Source organism: Nannospalax galili, unplaced genomic scaffold, assembly GCF_000622305.1.
Source record: "Nannospalax galili isolate Female #2095 unplaced genomic scaffold, S.galili_v1.0 scaffold321, whole genome shotgun sequence".
NCBI lineage: Eukaryota > Metazoa > Chordata > Mammalia > Rodentia > Spalacidae > Nannospalax > Nannospalax galili.
Window position 1 is genome coordinate 2140620 of NW_008345972.1, and position 5023 is coordinate 2145642.

Genomic DNA, 5023 nt, shown 5'->3' on the forward strand with positions numbered 1-5023 from the left:
ACTACATAACACGGAGATAAATACTTCAGAGAAAATCCTTCCAATCTTCATTATTAAACTGTTTACATGAGAACTATTCCCAAAGTTTGTGCTTGAAGCAAACTTATTCACATATGTAGTCAAATGAACTCTATTCTTTCTCACTTTACAAAGACTGAAATTCAAATGCAGAGTGGGTTCAAGGAATAAGTTTGGGGAAACATGGGGTTTTTTACTTGTTTTGTTTGGTTGATTGGTTTTTGTTGTTTGTCTGTTTAAAGACAGGGTCTCTCTGTAGCCCAAGCTAACCTGGAACTCCCTATGTAGACCATGCTCCTAGAGATCCACCTGCCTCCACTGTCCCACGTGCTGAAATTAAAGTCATGAGCTACCATGCCCAGCTTGAGAAATGTTTTCTTGAAAGATCGAGAATTTCAGACTCCAGAGGAAGGGCTCATGTGTGGGACCCTTTTCTGGATGTTCATGCTGTGTTTTATGAATTACTATTTGCTCAGTTAGAGTCCCTGCATTTACTCATAGACACTCCAGCTGAAGTGATTCAAATGTCATTTTCAGGGCTGGCAAGATGTTGCAGCAGGCAAGACTGCCTAGCCTGACAACCTGAGTAACCTGAGTTGGATCCCTGGAACCCACCTGGTGGAAGGAAGAACCAATTCCTGCAAGTTCTCCTCTCACCTCCACATATGCATGAGTCCACAAACAAATAAAATTATTGTTAAAAGTTATTCTAAAAGTGCCGTTTTCTGGGATATGTCACAAACAAGGCAGTATAGACAGTCCATACACTCTGTTCACAGTAAGATACCAAATAGGATCCAGCTAAAGAAGGAACTGTACAGCTGCCCAAGTGCCAGGATGTGCAGATGGTGCAGGGTCACCTTTGACTTCTGACACTTTCTGTGTGCTCAGGAGGAGAGGTGGCTGTGAGAGAAACTGAGAACAGGCGACAGGGCATTCTTAGACTGATACTTGTGAAACAGTGCTGCTAGCTCAGGCTGTACAAACAGTACAATTCCTAAATTAATCTATTGATAATTGATACACAGTGATTCCTTAGAGATAAGCATGGATTATTTGACATGAAAATTATTTAAGTCTTGCTAGTATGCAAGTCTACATATTTTGTAGAACATATAGTTATAAAACCTATGACAAAAAGAAATGCATTCTTTTTCCTAGTAGTTTCAATTTAAAATGCCCTCAAAGTCTGAGGAGCTGCTCCCTCTATCTGACCTTTCACAGTCATGCTTCTTTCCTCTAATGTGTCACGTTTATGCATAGTGCCCAAACACCTACACCCACTTCTTATGGAGCGTGGTTCAGAGAATGAATTTCTAACCACATGCAAGACCTGTCCTGTGTTTAAGCTCCCCATGGAGGGGCAGCTCCTTTGCTTGTTTTCTATTAGAAATCACTCTCTGTTAAATTAGTGGATTGGTTTCCTACTTTAGTTTCCTGTGGCTCACAACCATACCCTTTTATCATATCCCTGTCCTGACAGTTCACCTGGGTTCTCTCTGGGATCTCTTGAGGTAAGATGAATTCTCATCTGGAATTGCTGGGCAGAAATCTCCCTCTAGGCTTGTTGAGGTTGGCTGAATCTGTTTCTTGTGTCACCTATGACTAGTGGGGTCTTTTTGTTGTACTCTGGTAGAAATCACAAGTAAACAATAGGAAGCACTTTAGTAATGGAAGAACGATCAGCTTACAGCTCCAGGCCTTGGGCGCCTACTGCTATCTTGGCTTCTCTAGAAGCCAGATATTCTGCTTCTAGACACTCAGGTTAGAATCTTATTGCCCCAAGCTGTTGGCTTCAGCATCAGCTAGCAGTGGCCACCAGCAGCAGAAGGCAGCGCATGGAGTGCCTGCTAGTGTTACAACTCTTAAAACGGGCCTTGGGAACTAGGACAGCTGTTACAGCTCTTTTAGCTGTAGCTCTGTGGGTCAAGTGCTGGCCTAGCATGCCAAAGGATCTGGCTTCCATTACCCAACACCACTTTCACCAGGGTGCTGGCACACAGGTACCCCCAGCAGGAGGACCAGGAGTTCTGAGACTCTTAGCTCTTGAGGATGGGCAACTCCCTGAGCACTTCCAGTGACAGGTCCACAGCTTCTCATCTTCAGCTCTTCAATCATCATTTCCATTGCCTCTGCTGCCTGTTTCTGCTGTGACCACTCACGGAAAGTCTTCTGCTAGCCTTGGTGTCTCGGCTGCCACTTCCACCACCTTCTCTTCTTGTTACCAGCTAGGCCTGCAATCAGAAGTAGCAAGAAAAGCTTTTATTGTGCCTAAGGTTGCCATCACAGGGGGCAGCACAGGAGGCTCTCTCAGCTGACTCATCAGCAAGCCAACAGCCTATTTAGCCAGGAAGGAGAGTGAGGCAAAGGTGTCTGCACCAATCACAGCAGAACTTCATGAAAATGAAGGACTGTGTTTACACCAATTGCAAAAAAGTCTCTCATGCAAATGGAGGCCTGTGTTTTCACCAACCACAGGAGACCTTCATGCAAATGAAGGAGTATGTTACACAAATCACAGGCCTTCTATTTTAATACCCAGAGACTACTAGTGCATGAGAATAGTTCCTGGGTAAGTAGAAACATCTAGAGTCCATCAACTCTTGTGATAACAGAAGGTCCATTGGAAGCTGAAAGTTGTGTGTGGATAGTATATTCTAGAACCTTTGTCAGCAAGCAGCTATGGTTGCTGCGCAGCTTCCTCAAGGCATCAGTGGAGTGTTTGAAGCAGCCAGGCTGCCATGAAAGCAATCTGACCTTACTGGACTGATATTCCTGTTCTCAAGGCAGCCAGGGCACCAGGGAAGAGATCCTAACAGCTTAGAATTTGGGAGTCAAATTGTACTGGTCCTCAAAAATCCTAGCTTAGGAAACAAACTTTAAGAAGAGTGCTTATACAAAATGAGGTCTATCATTAACATTAATAGTAATGTACTGTATTCAGTAGTGTTTGAACTTTACCTAACTCCTACTCCAGTGCCCCATGGAGAATGAGTCTCTCTAATCTGTCTTATTTGTGGTTGTAGGTCTGAGGCTTTGTTTCCCTCTGGCTGTCAAAGGAGTGTTTCTCTGCTCTGAGATCCTAACCCTCCCCTGTTCCTAGTCATAGGGCTAGCTCAATCCTCAGACTGGACTCAGGACATCAATGGCTGGACAAAACCATCTTTCAGATTGCTTCAGCTTGTGCTGCTGCCAGGCAAAGATAGCTCTCTGGTCTATGTTTCTTAACATAGGAGGTCTGTGTGTCAGATCACCCCACCCCTGGTACAATTAGGTGTGACACATGATCCCATCACAGGTGATAACAAGGGGCCTGGAATATTAGTGGAGGGACATCTTAGAATTTGTCTACCACAGTATAGTCAGTCCCAGGTGTCCATCAATATCAATGGCACCCTGAAAGCCTGTGTGAAAAAATATACTAGGCTGTCTAGAATGGCAAGTCATTGTTAGAATGCTAGGGGTGGTTTCGTTTCACTATATTAAAGGATATTAACACCTTATGTTTCCTGTGAAATTTTACGAAGTGAAGAATGAGTTCCTGTAAGCAAGTGTGGAAGTGTGACCTCACTGCAGATTTTCCAGTAGTACATTCTTTTTAAACATTGCCCTAGTAAATGGTAAACGTGGTATGTGTTGCTTTGATTTTACATTCCTTTCATTAGTAGTCTATTGTCCATCTGTCTACAAGATATATTTCTTGCTCTCATAATTCCCATAATTTTGTATATGCCCTTTTTAATCTATTAGGCTGTTCTTTCCATAATGATTTTAAATGTTTTATTTATTATTTTTATTTTATAAGAGAGTATTGCCTGCATGTATGTAAGAGCACCTATGTCTTGCAATGCCCGCAGAGGTCAGAAGAAGGCATCAGATCCCCTAGAACTGGAATTACATACAATTGCTAGCCACCGTGTGGGTGCTGGGAACCGAACCTCGATCCTCTGGAAGAGAAGCCAGTGCTCTTAACCACTGAGCCATCTTTCCATCCCCATAATATTTTTAAAATCCTTTTATTAGGACATGATTTTATTTGACATTAAAGAGGCAGCCCTTAAAGAGAAAAACTACACATTATGTGTATGATAGTTAATTCATGGGTCAATTTGGTTGGCTACATATCCAGCTGTCTAGTTAAACTCTAGCACAAATGCTGCAGTGAAGGTATTTTTCAGATATGACTGTGTCTATAAACCAGTAGACTGTGAGTAAAGCAGATGACCCTCCACAATGAAGGTGGGCCACACGTAACCAGACTCAAGCTGAAAATTTTGCTCCTCCTCAGTCCTCCAACCTGCCCTGCTGATTTCAGACTTGCCAGCCCTGCAGTCATGTGAGTCAGTTCCTTACGCCAAATTCTCCTTTTCACACTTCTCCCCAGATGATACCAGAGTACAAACACCTTCCTCCTTGCTCCTGCCTCTGGAGAAATTTGAAACAACATACAAAGGAAAAACAACTTGAAAGACAGCCATGTCTCCATGATATCGTGACTGTGGACATGATCCCTCAGCACTCTGCTAAACTTGGATGGGTTAACATTTTTTTAATTTTTGAAAGAAACCTATTACCAACTAAGTTCTGTGTTCAGGTAAATTTTATCTTTTAAGAAGGGGTGATGAGGGCTGGGGATAGAGCTCAGTGGCACAGTGGTTGCCTACTGTGCAATTTATCATGCTTAGCATGACTTCGTCAGAGTCCTGTGCTACAAAATCTTCTGAGAGATCCATGAAGTGTTGTAATCTGATTACAGGATACTCCTAAATGTATGAAGCCTTTGTGAGAAAGAGAACAGAGACCACATTAACTTTTAAATGTTATCTGAATAAATATCTTCGTTGTGAGATTCAAAAAATTGCAGGGCTTAAAAAACTAGGTAAGAAGAGTACTGATGGTAAAAGCTACTGGTTCTTATCTGACTGGGGGATCATGCAGCACTTGATATTTTTAAACAATAAAATTTCTTCCTGAAAATACACGATTTTTTTTTTTTTTTTTTTTT